The sequence below is a fragment of the Pinus tabuliformis genome, chromosome 5_1 (genome assembly GCF_031772625.1).
Source record: "Pinus tabuliformis cultivar Carrire ecotype Pingquan chromosome 5_1, CPIR1, whole genome shotgun sequence".
Classification (NCBI taxonomy): domain Eukaryota; kingdom Viridiplantae; phylum Streptophyta; class Pinopsida; order Pinales; family Pinaceae; genus Pinus; species Pinus tabuliformis.
Window position 1 is genome coordinate 454714074 of NC_142305.1, and position 14679 is coordinate 454728752.

The following is a 14679-nucleotide window of genomic DNA, read 5'->3' on the forward strand; positions in this document are numbered from 1 at the left end:
TAATTGTGTTTACTAATGTTGGGTTTATAATATTAGTCCATTCTGTTTAATATTATTCCCTTGGGTTCATAACCCCTTGGGGTTTTAGTATTAATCCCATGGGTTTATTATTCCTTTGGGTTTATAATATGAATCCCTTGGGTTTAATATTCCCTTAGGTTTATAATATCAATGATGTTAAACCATTCTCAACAATAGCCAACCATGGCCAAACATGTTTGAATGTCACATTGTGCCAATAATTGTCTCACCATGAAAATAAACTAGGTTTATTTTAGTGTTTGTAGTATTTATATTTGGGTTTACCAATGTTGGGTTTATAATATTAGTCCCTTGGGTTTAATATTATTCCCTTGGGGTTTTAGTATTAATCCCTTGGTTTTATTATTCCTTTGGGTTTATAATATAAATCCCTTGAGTTTATTATTCCCTTAGGTTTATAATATCAATTATGGTAAACTATTTTCAATCATAGTCAACCATGGTTAACCATGGGTAAATGTTGCATTATGATAAAGATTGTCTCACCATGAAAATAAACTGTGTTTATTTTAGCGTTTGTAATATTTATATTTGGGTTTACCAATGTTGGGTTTCAAATATTAATCACTTGGGTTTAATATTATTCCTTTGGGTTCATAATCCCTTGGGTTTTAGTATTAATCCCTTGGGTTCATAATATCAATCCCTTGGGTTTATTATTAACTTTGGTTTATAATATCAATCATGGTTAACCATAACCAAGCATGGTGAACTATGATCAGTCAAGGTCCAATCTCACATTATGAAACAAATTGTCTCCACTTAGGGTTTACATACCTTGGGTTTATAATATTAGCCCCTTAGGTTTAATATTATTCCTCTAGGTTCACAATTCCTTGGGGTTTTAGTATTAATACCTTGGTTTTATTGTTCCTTTGGATTTATAATATCAATCGCTTAGGTTTATTATTCCATGGTTAATCATGTTTATTTTAGTGTTTATAATATTTACCTTCGGGTTTATATACATTGGCTTTATAATATTAGTCCACTTGGTTTAATTTTATTCCCTTGGGTTCATAATCCCTTAAGGTTTTAGTATGAATCCATTGGGTTTATAATTCCTTTTGGTTTATAATATCAATCCCTTGGGTTGATTATTCTCTTAGCTTTATAATATCAATCATGGTCAACCATGATCAACCATGATCAACCATGGCTGAATGTCACATTGTGACAAGGATTGTCTCACCATGAAAAATAAACCATGTTTATTTTAGTGTTTCTAATATTTATATTAGGGTTTACCAATGTTGGGTTTATAATATTAGTCTCTTGGGGTTAGTATTATTGCCTTAGGTTCATAATCCCCTGGAGTTTTAGTATTAATCCCTTCGGTTTATTATTAACTTGCGTTTCTAATATCAATCATGGTTTTCTTTATTAATCTCTTGTGTTTGTAATGTTTATCCTTTGCGCTTCTTGATCCCTTTGGTTTTTAAAATTTACCCCTTGGGTTCACTAATTCATTAGGTTTATAATATTAAACGGTTGGGTTTATTAGTTCCTTAGGTTTCTAATATTAATAACCCCTTTGATTTATTATTCCCTTGAGTTTAAAATATTAATTTAGGCTTTTATTAATTCAACCATGTTTATTTTAGTATTTTTAATATTTATTTTAGGGTTTGTATTCCTTAGATTTATAATATTAGTCATTTTTGTTAATATTATTCCCTGGGGTTCATAATCCCTTGGGTTTTAGTATAATAATATATTATTATTATTATAATAAGAAATTAATAAATATATTATATTATTATAATAATATAATAATAATAATTATATTATATAATAATATAATTAAAATATAATATTATTATTATAGTATTATAATATTATTATGAGTTAATATTATTATTATAATATTCATATAATAATCATATATATATATATATAAGAATATGGTTGTTATTATTTATATAGTTATTAATAATCATAAATAGTTGTTGTTTAAAAAAATACACATAGTAATTATTAATGTGGTTGATATAAGCCTATCAGCCTGTATCAACCACATTGGAAAATGTGGTTGTATATATGCTTCATATATGCATATTGGTGTATATCTACCACATTGGTAAATGTGGTTGTGCTAGTTTATATGTTTATTGGAGCTGAGTATTAAAACACAAACAACCAGCCACTCATGCTATGTCAAATACATGTGATTAAAAATCATTACAATATTTAGACTCATAAGGGTAGTTTTTAATTTGCAAGAGACATTTAAATTCATATATAATTTTCTGTATAATTTTTTGATGTGATCAAATATGCTCTCTAAGCTAGTATGGAAAGGATGTTGTAATGTTACGTTAGGTAAACATTTTGACTCCTTAGAGTAAAGAAATTTCAAATTATTTTAAATAAAATGAAAATAAAAGGAAAATAAAAAAATTATAGCAAACCCATGTTTATAATATTGTTATGATAGATGAGATAAAATTGAGATCATAGATTTAATTTACTATTGCTTATATATATATATATATATATATATATATATATAACTACTCTAGATCTATCTTAACTCTAGATCTAGATTTATCAAGTGCCAAGAGGATCAAAATCTATCCCGTTGCAAACTTTTCCTCAAGTTTTACACTAAAAAATGAGGTTTGCACATTCTGAGATTTCATCCCTCTCAACACTTGATAGATCTTTAAGATGTATCTTTGATATATCCACAATTAAGATGTAATTAGATTGATTTGTAAGAATCTCATAAATGATACTAATCTATTAATAAGCCTTTAATTAAGAAGTGCTTTCATCACATCAAAGGCAAAATTAAATATAAAAAATATTTTTTTTTAATATTAAAATAATAATTTTTTTTTATATATCTATAATATTTTATTAAAATGTTGTATAATAGATTATAAAATAATATTAAAATGTTGTATAATAGATTGAAATTATTTTATAGTTTTTAATTGTATATATAAATATATTTTCTAAATCTTTATACTTTTGTGTAAATAAGTTTAATATTTTATATAATTATTTACATTTTTATTAAAATTATCGCTTGAAAACTTATGGTATAAATTTCTAACTGGTAATTAGAAAACATTTACCTAATATCACTCATATTATAATCTTTTAGCCATGATATCACACAGAATGTCACCTTAATCTCCAATCTCTTCTTCTCAATGCCTAGATACTCTGTGGAACAACAATTTAATACATTAATCATAAATATTTTATAAATTAAAATATTTTATAATAAATTAAATTATAATAAAAATGATTTAATTCCAAAAATATAGAATAATATTTAATCACAAATATAAGATAAATAGGCTTCGATCTACTTCTTCTATATGTGTGGATGTTCCACGACTACTTTAACCTCAACACAACTTTAAATTAAATTCTCACTAACCCTTATCCTATAATAGGTTAAAGCACTACTTTCGACCATTAAATCCATCCCTTTATACTCTTAACTTTAAGTAAACTACTCTTTCGGATTTTGAATTGTCTTATTATTTATTTAAATGTAATTTTTTATAAAAATATTGGATAATAAATTGAAATTATTTTTTCAATTCATCTATGATTATATTGTTTAAATATTTATATTTAGATATAAATAAATATAATATTTTTATGTTATAAATAATTGAGTTGAAAAGTTTATTGAGTCAACATCCGTGGTATTCTACAACTCAGTATGATGAAGATATGTAAGTATGTATGTGCTCAGTAAAATAAAAATAAAGAAAATATTTACTCGATACAAATTAAAGTTATCAACAAATTGTGATTTACATATACAAAATAAAAGTAAAAAGAATAAAAAATATTAAATACTTTATATAAAGCAATTGGAACAAATATTTTTTTTATTGTTAAACCATTTCAATCGTATGATCATTTTATGCCCAATTGAATTTTGAAGAGATTGAGTCAATTAAAAATACAACCTAAACAATGAAAAATTATAATTATATATTTATTTATATATATATAAACAATGAGAAATTATAATTTTATATTTATATATATATATAGATATATAGATATAGATATATAGATATAGATATATATAGATATGATAATCAAGTTATCAAAGAGATTAAATTTGTTTAGATCAAACTTTTTATTGAAGTTTTGCATTCTAAATAGATTTGCACCTTACTTGAATTGATCTCTCATCTTTTACTAAATCGTGGTTAAAATGGATATATACTGATTATTTATGTTTGTATTAATTGATTTGATCTTTCTCAACTCTTACTAAATCCATGATTAAAATAAATCTATACTACTTATTTATATTTATTTATTAAAATTATTAGCTAAAAACTTATAACATAAATGTGTAATTGATAATTAGAATACGTTTTCACGGCATGACTCAGGCCAAAGACATTAGTCCATAAATATTAATAAATAAATATTTAATAACTTAAAATATTTTAAGTTTATGTTTTAACGAATTAAATTATATAAAAATGATTTAATTTTAAAAACATGGAACCGTCTTTAATTCACATATATATGATAAATGGGCTTTCATCTACTTCTTCTATATATCGATGTTCCACCACTACTTTGACCCTAATTAAACCCTCACTAACTCTTATTCTATAATATGTTAAAATTCTTTTGATTATTAAATATAAATTTTTAATTTACTTTCCTCATTTGTGGCACCACTACTTTGACCCTAATTAAACCCTCATTAACTCTTATTCTATAATATGTTAAAATTCTTTTGATTATTAAATATAAATTTTTAATTTACTTTCCTCATTTGTGGCACGAGAGTTTTGCTTGTTATAGGATCTTAGTATATCAACTTGTAGGTAGTTCTTAGTGTTATAGTGACACCCTCGCTTGTCATAGGATCTTAGTATATCAACTTGTAGGTAGTTGGATATACTCTTAGTGTTATAGTGATAGCTACGAGGATTGATCTTGAGTCTATATCAACTTGTAGGTAGTTCTTAGTGTTATAGTGACAGCCTCGCTTGTCATAGGATCTTAGTACATCAACTTGTAGGTAGTTGGATGTACTCTTAGTGTTATAGTGACAGCTACGAGGATTGATCTTGAGTCTCCGATAAATTAAAACCAGCAGTTACCAATTCACCATATAATTAAAAAACAAAACAAAACTTTTCGTAAAACTGAATAGATGAACAAATATTGCAAATCTGACTTAATATAACCTTACTCAACATTAACATGTGATTATTATCACAAATCTCACTTTACTTAACCTTACCTAGCATTATTCAACGTTACACGTGATACTTGTAGTCCATTCTTATCGTGCAACTGAATACATTTGGAAAATAAAATATAAGTGAACGAATTAGTTGGCAAATCTGAGGTTTAACCAACCTTGTTGGTCCTCTATAGTCTAAGCCCGTAAAGGTTGTTGAGATTTTCTGTTTTAAATAAAATAGGCAAAAATCTCAGTGTGTGACAACAATAGGAATTTGTTGCTAGATTAGCTCCAGGTTGTTGGGAGAGAGTTAATGCATCCTAAATTTGATGTGAGAATATTTATGAGGCAGTTAGATTCTCCTTGCTATAAAACAGGTATCCATACGGATGGTTTGAGAGTGGTGTGAGAGTTTGTGAGGAATTGATTTATGTAATCTCGTGTTTGATTAATAAAGATTGTCGATGCTTATGTTTGGTGGACGTAGCCCAGATTGGTTGGGTGAACCGTGTTAAATGGTTGTGTCTCCTGTGCTTTATTTTATTTGTTGAGTATATGTTTTAATCTATTGTGCATCTTAACTCCAAAAATTGATATCAGAGCAATGTTGGAGTGTTGTTGCACAGAATTGTTGGTGCGTGGTATTCCATTGACTGCTGGTACGTGGATCGAGCGTATTGCTGGTGTGTGAACCTGTTCAATTGATTGCTGCACACATTGCTGCGTGAACCTGTTCAATTGATTGCTGCACACCTTGCTGCAATCATTGCGTGAGGTTGCTGCCTGCCACGAGAAGCTGTGTGAACCTGCGTGGAGTTGAGCTTGGTTCGTTGACGCTGGAGACTGCTGGCATATGACAATTGGTGGAGCATATATATACACTGCGTGGAGGACATACAGAGATTCTATAGCGTGTGGCTGCCCGGTGCTGAATTGCTGGTGCATGGAGCGCTGGTGCCTGTAATGCGTGGAGCGCTGGTGGTATTCATTGAATTGCTGGTGCATATGTCCCTTTGCTGCGTGGAGAATTGCTGGTGCCGGATGCGTGGAGGCAGTTTCCAGAACTGCGTGTTTGTGCATATGACCATTTGTGCTGCTGGCCGCATAAAGAGTGTTTGAATGGCGCGGATCCGAAGGTACTATCCATGTTGTGTAAAAGATCCTTCCAACTTCTAAATGTCAACATGTTAGCAATTCCTTTCGGACGTTTTCTTTAATTAAAAGTTGAGCGAAATGGTTTGAAAGATTAGATGGTACGGTTTCAGCTTCTCTTAATAAAATAGTTGGCCGAGCCAGAGTGTTTGAGTATGCGTTATTATTTTCGGTACTCAATTGGATGTTTATTGGTAACCAGTCAGTCTAATATTAAGTTTTTTATTTGGAAGAAGAACGTAAACATAAATATTGAATTATTTTAGATGAGAGGAATTGCTAACTAGAAGGCAGTAAGGCATAGACATTCTTTTTGAGATTAATTTCTGTTATTTAAAGATCAGAGATAAATCTGGAAATTGGTTTTGGAGATTATTGTGTTTTTTGGTTGATATAAGATGGCGAAAACTCAGAGTGCCCAGTTTGAAATCGAGAAGTTTAATGGCAAAAATAATTTCGAGATCTGGAAGGTGAAGATGTACGATTTGCTTGTCCAACATGGTGTGGCAAAGACATTGTTGGGCAAATCCAAACAGCCTTACAACATCACAGATAATGAGTGGGCCGAGATGGATGAAAGAGAAATCAGTGCTATTCGACTGTGTCTGGCTGATGATGTCCTCTTTAATATCGTGTCGAAAACAACGGTTGCTGGTTTGTGGACGAAACTGGAGAAACTGTACATGACCGAATCCTTAACCAATAGGATTCTCCCGAAGCGATAGTTGTACAGTTTGCGAATGAAAGAAGGTACATCGATTGTTGATCATTTAAATGCTTTTAATATTCTTCTTGTGCAATTACAAAGTATAGAAGTAAAAATTCAATCCGAGGATAAAGCTATTACTTTATTGTGCTCATTTCCCGAGTCATGGGATCATTTTGTTACTTCTATAAGTCTTAGTTCATCAGAAACTATTGAGTTTGATGATGTAGTTGCATCCTTATTATCGAAAGAAACAAGGAGAAGGTCGCATTCAAAAACCTCTACATCAGAAGCTATGATGGTTAAAGGTCGTTCGAAAGAAAGACGCCCTAGGAGGCCGAGCGACTCACGTTCAAAGTCGAAAGGGAAGAAGAGTAGGCTAAAGTGTTGGTTTTGTGGCAAATTAGGGCATTTAAAGAAGGACTGTTGGAAGCGACAACAACAAACTTCAAAAGCAGATTCTTCGACAGAGAAGAAGGAGGCAAATACGACAGATACAGGTTCGACATCTGGTTTAGGTATGAGCAACGAAGTCTTAATTTGCCAAATCATGATCAACATTGGTTGCTAGATTCTGGTGCATCAAACCACATGTGTATTCATAGAGACTGGTTTAAGACATATAGATCAGTGAATGATGGAGTCATGTACATGGGTAATGATGTCACATCTAATATTGTGGGAATTGGGAGTATACAACTGCAAATGTTTGATGGGACAACAAAAATATTAACTGATGTGAGGCATGTACCAGATTTAAGGAAAAATTTGATTTCATTAGGAGCACTTGATTCAAATGGATATAAAACTGTAATTCAAGGTGGAGTAATGAAAATTTACAAAGGTATTTTACTAGTTTTGAAAGCTAAGAAGGTAGGAAATCTATTTCAGTTAGAAGGAAGTACAGGGTTAGATTATGTGTCTACAGTGTCTGAACATGACAGTAGTTCCATTCACTTATGGCATCAAAGATTGGGGCATATGAGTGAAAGAGGGTTAAAATTTTTGGCTGATCGCAAGTTACTTCCAAATCTAAAGTCTGGAAAGTTAGATTTCTGTAAGCATTGTCTATTTGGAAAACAAAGTAAGAAAAAATTTAAAACAGGCAAACATACTAGTAAAGGCATGCTTGATTATATCCATTCAGATGTTTGGGGACCAGCCCCTACAGCCTCATATGGTGGCTTGTCTTATTTTGTATCTTTTATTGATGAATTTTATAAGAAAGTGTGGGTCTACATGTTGAAAAGGAAGTCTGATGTTTTTTCAGTTTTCAAGCAGTTTAGAGCATTGGTAGAAAATAGCACTGGTAGAACAATAAAATGTTTAAGAACTGACAATGGTGGTGAGTTTACTTCCAAGGAGTTTGAAAGCTATTGCAAGTATGCAGGGATCGAGAGACATAAGACCATGGTTTATACTCCTCAGCAGAATGGAGTTGTTGAACGCATGAACATGACTCTCCTAGAGAGAGCAAGGAGTATGCTGAGTAATGCCGGGTTGCAAAAGGAGTTGTGGACAGAAGCGGTGGCAATAGCTTGTTATGTGATAAACCGATCTCCATCAATGGCGATAGGCTACAAGATTCCACAAGAGGTATGGAAAGGACACCCTTGTGACTATTCTAAACTCAGAGTGTTTGGTTGTGATGCATATGCTCTAGTGCCTAAACATCAGCGAACTAAATTAGATCCAAAGTCTAAAAGGTATATCTTTGTTGGGTATGGTGTTGGAACAAAGGGATATAGATTGTGGGATCCTACTACCCACAAAATCATCATCAACAGAGATGTAAAGTTTAATGAATCCTCTCTTGTATAGTTAGATGTAGATAGTAGATTGAAACAGGATGATGTATCTAACTTTCAGCACATTCAGTTTGATAGCATTTCTAATGGTAGTCATGATGACCATAGTTCAGATACTAGTCATGAATAGGTTTCAGAACATGAATAGGGTTCAGGTTTAGATCATGAACAGGTCTCAGATACTGATCATCAAGAAGTTCCTACAGATGGTAGTCAGCCAATCGAGGAAGCGCCAGAAACATCCTTAAGGAGGTCAACAAGAATCAAATAGCCACCGAGAAGGTATGATGATTATGTCACTTCTGTTGCATTTATTGCTAATGACGATGAACCTCTGTGCTATTAGGAAGCAGTAGAAGGTTCGAAATTTGACAAGTGGAAAGTAGCCATGAAGGACGAAATGATGGCCTTAGGTAAGAATGGCACATGGGATCTGGTTGAGCTTCCGAAAGACAGGAAAAATGTGGGGTGTAAATGGGTTTTCAAGCTGAAACGGGGTGTGAATGATATGGAAGACAGGTACAAAGCAAGGCTGGTAGAAAAAGGGTTTTCTCAGAAAGCCGGTATTGACTTTCATGAGATTTTTTCACCAGTAGTTAAAATTGTTTCAATTAGAATTGTGTTAGCATTAGTGGCTTTGCTTGATTTAGAGTTGTAGCAATTAGATGTTAAGACTGCATTTCTACATGGAGACTTAGATGAGGAAATTTATATGGAACAACCGGAAGGGTTTGTTCAGCATCGCAATGAGAAATTTGTCTGCAGGCTCAAGAAGTCATTATATGGCCTAAAGCAGTTGCCTCGGCAGTGGTATAAGAAGTTTGATTCTTTCATGTTGAGTCAGAAATATGTTAGAAGTGAATATGATCATTGTCATTATTTTAAGCAATTTAAAAATGGCATATTCATTATCTTAGTATTGTATGTTGACAATATGCTTTTAGCAAGCAAAAGCATAGAAGAAATCAACAGGTTGAAGGCTCAGATGGCAAGGACATTTGATATGAAAGATCTAGGAGCAGCAAGACAGATTTTGGGCATGGAGATTTTCAGAGACAGGAGCAATGGTAAGCTATGGCTATCACAACAAAAGTATATTGAGAAAATACTTTTGAGGTTTGGTATGAATAACGTGAAGCCTGTGTCAGTCCCTTTAGCTTCCCATTTCAAGCTTTCTTCCAGTTTATGTCCTAATACAGATGAAGAAAAGGATTATATGTCTCGAATTCCATATGCCAATGTAGTAGGATGTTTGATGTATGCGATGGTGTGTACGCGACCAGATATTTCACATGCAGTTGGGGTTGTCAGTAGGTATATGGCAAATCCGGGTAAAGAACACTGGTCAGCAGTGAAATGGGTGCTTTGGTATTTGAGAGGCACAAGTAGTTATTGTATTACTTACAATAAGAGTAGTGAATCTGTTTGCGGATATGTTGATTCTGATCTTGCAGGTGATTTGGATAAGAGAAGGTCAACTTCAGGGTATGTCTTTACTCTTGCAAGTGGAGCTATTAGCTAGATGTCAAAGCTACAAAACGTTGTTGCTTTATCCACTACTAAAGTAGAATACATTTTTGTTTCGCATGCTTGCAAAGAGGCCGTTTGGTTGAAAGGTTTGCTTGGTGAGTTTGGTAGGTTACAGGACAATATCAGGTTACTTTTTGATAGTCAAAGTGCAATACATTTGGCTAAGAATCCGGCCTATCATAGTAAATCAAAGCATATTCCAATTAAGTACCATTTTGTAAGACAGGTTATCACTGAAAACTGTGCAGACATGTTCACGAAACCAGTTTTGTTGGAGAAGCTACGCTGGTGTTTGGCTTCTCTTGGCTTGCAGAAAAGATAAAATAATAAACAAACAGGGCATCAGGCTAATTGTTGTCAAGGTGGAGATTGTTGAGATTTTCTGTTTTAAATAAAATAGGCAAAAATCTCAGTGTGTGACAACAATAGGAATTTGTTGCTAGATTAGCTCCAGGTTGTTGCGAGAGAGTTAATGCATCCTAAGTTTGATGTGAGAAGATTTATGAGGTAGTTAGATTCTCCTTGCTATAAAACAGGTATCGATACAGATGGTTTGAGAGTGGTGTGAGAGTTTGTGAGGAATTTATTTATGTAATCTTCTGTTTGATTAATAAAGATTGCCGATGCCTATGTTTGGTGGACGTAGCCCAGATTGGTTGGGTGAACCACGTTAAATGGTTGTGTCTCCTGTGCTTTATTTTATTTGCTGAGTATATGTTTTAATCTATTGTGCATCTTAACTCCAACAAAGGTTTGAGCTTTCGGCATAATATTGAAAAAAAAAAGAGAGAACCTCCCTATGCTTACGTCAAAACAGCCCAAACGACTATTCGGTACGTTGATATGATTTGTGCATGAATAGGACTATTGGTCGTTTACCAATAAGTCTTTCAGAGGTATTTATGTCCTAGTAAGATTCCCAATAAGAGAGGGGCAAGTTACCTAAGAGAGGTTTTCTTCTTGGGATGGGATGGGATGCTTTTTAAAGTATATATGACTAGCACAGGCATATTTACTAAGGTAAATATAGTTGTTATACCTCGATAGGTTTATATCAATCATATATATATGTGGTTGATATACTCTGATAGGCTTATATCAATCACATTAATAATTATTATTAGTATTTAACATTATTAATCACTATATAAATAACTATATAGGATTATTAATAACTATATAAATACTAACAACCAGATTATTTACGTATATTACTGTATAAATATTATATTAATATTATAATAATTATATAAACTCCTAATATATATTAATTAATAATAAGAATAGCTCATAATAATATTAGATTACTTTTATATTATTTAAATAACTTAATAATATAAAATAATAATAATAATAATAATAATAATATTCGATTATAATATTATAATAATATTTATTATTATTATATAATAATAATAATAATAATAGTATAATTATTATAATACGAACAATAAAGACCAATTATTTATTATTTATGATAACTAATAACTATACAAATAATAGTAACTATATTTTTATATTCCTATGATATTTATGATTATTATATTAATATTATTATAATAATATAAACTCATAATGATATTAGTATTATTATTTTTTTCTAAGTAAAACTATTCTATTGATGTGAAACAAAATAAATGTACATCGAGGCTTTGGCCTCAACAGTTCTGAACATCATTTGTCAAAAAATATAACAGTCTAAGCATGTATGCTCCTTTGATGGGGAAACCAGTGCGTGAAAGCAGAAAAAAACCCACATAACAGTTATCAGTTTTGACCAAAAATACCAAACATTGCAAAAAACAACCAGGAGGAAAGTTTTTACAAAACATGACATAACAGAAATCATCCAATCATCATAGAGAAACACCAGCGGGCAGAAGGGGGACACCTAGTTGCCAAGTGTCAATCATGATGGCCTTCCTAGAGGTCGTCTGGGGCAGGCTCTTGCTCGATAAGATATGCGTACTTGTACCACTCCTCCTCCTCTATAGACGCGCCGCGCTAAATTCCATCAGCTAGTTGAGTGCCAGCAAAGCTACCTTCGGCTGCATGTGGGCGAGACGTGTCTCCTGTTCAGCCACCGGGTGCCTTCGTGTCTCTAGCTCTACCTTCAGTAACCTGCTGACTGCCAACCATCTTCTTTCCATGTGAGGTGGGAAAGTCCTCGACCAGTTGCTGCTTGCCTGGGTCTCGAGCACTCCTGTTCCTTTGTGTGGCCCTCTGCTACTCACCATTGTTCTCTGGCGGAGCTTCCTGCGGGTCATTTTCCTCAGAGAAGGTGATGGTGACTGTGGCAGTGATAACAGGCCTGTGAAGAGTGTTGTAGAATTGAAATTGCATCATGTGAGGAGCGGGGTGAGGGGGAAGGGGAAAATTGGTCGTATGAACAACTGTGTCCCTCCTACGGGCATCTTGGAGTTGAGCTAGTCCTTTGTCACTGCAGGTATCAGGATATCGACCATAGAAGGTGCTGTGAGGATTTGAAATGTCAACAAAAGAGGGAGGGGAGGCAGATTCAGGGCTGGGTGTAGTAGGAGGACGGATGCCTCCACCACGACTATCCCCTCTTCTGCTACGCATGCGGTGGCGGATGCGAGCCATGGTGGAATTCGTCGCAGAGCTATGAGTGGGAAGATTGGTGGAATGGCTATGTAGAGAGCGAGTGGAGGAATTCTGAGCTGGAATCAGATTGCAGTGCGTGGTTTGGGAGAAATGATACCCATTTCCCACATCCATGCAGCTGAGTAGCCAACAGCGGCTTCCAGTGATAGTGCGAGAGCAAGGCTCTACTGCTTGAGGAGGGAAAAAGCTGTGGAGCAGAGGAGGAAAAACTGCATTATGGTATGTAGAGGCCATGGCCTTGAGGTTGATCGAGAATTCTCGATTGGAGCACCCAATTAATGGCACCTGTAGGGCAACATGAATTCCCTTCATTCTGGCTTGGGAGGGGATGCAAGTAGCCATGTGGCCAGTGCTCCCACCGCCCATCCGTCTAATCACCATTAATGTCATGGTTGTCACCCGCATCCGATTATTATTATTATTATTATTATTATTATGCTTTAGTATTTTTAATATTTATTTTAGGGTTTGTGTACATAGGGTTAATTATTATCAGTATTTAGGATTATTAATAACTATATAAAATTATTAATAAGTATATAAATATTAACAACCAGATTATTTATATATATTACTATATAAATATTATATCAATATTATAATAATTATATAAACTACTCATATATATTAATTATTAATAATAATAGCTCATAATAAAATTAGATTATCATTATATTATTTAAATAAGCTAATAATATAAAATTATAAAAATAATAACAATTATATTGTATAATAATAATAATAATAATAATAATAATAATAATTGATTATAATATTATAGTAATATTATATTATTAGTATATTATTATAATAATATATAAATATAATAATTATTATAATAATAATATAATCAATATTATTATCATAAGAACAATAAAGGCTAATTATTTATTTATTATTATAATTAATAACTATAGAAATAATAGGGACTATATTTTTATATAATTATATATTTATGGTTATTATATTGATATTATTATAATAATATAAACTCATAATATTATTATTGTTGTTGTTGTTGTTGTTGTTGTTGTTATTATTATTATTAGACTTTACTATTTTTAATATTTATCTTAGGGTTTGTATACATAGCGTTAATTACTATCAGTATTTAGGATTATTAATAACTATATAAATATTAACTACCAGATTATTTATATATATTACTGTATAGATATTATATTAATATTATAATAATTATATAAACTGCTAATATATATTAATTAATAATAATAATAGCTCATAATAATATTAGATTATTACTATATTATTTAAATAACCTAATAATATAAAATTATAAAAAAATAATAACAATTATATTGTATAATAATAATAATAATAATAATAATAATAATAATATTTGAAAGAGGAAAAGCTTCTGAGGGACTAGGGTTTTGAGCAAGCTCGTAATTATGGAGGGGTACGGCTGGGGAGCTCCACTCCCTCCTACAGTAACGTGGTTTCAAATCGAAGCAAGAAGGCAAGTCTGAACAATTGTCGGAAACCGACGGAGGCAGAGACAAAGGCAACTGGCACTCAAAAGTTGGAAAGCAGTAAATTCCTTGAACAGAAAGGGATCCACAAGGAAATTAGGAGGGAAATGAAATTAGGAGACAATAGTTAGAGAA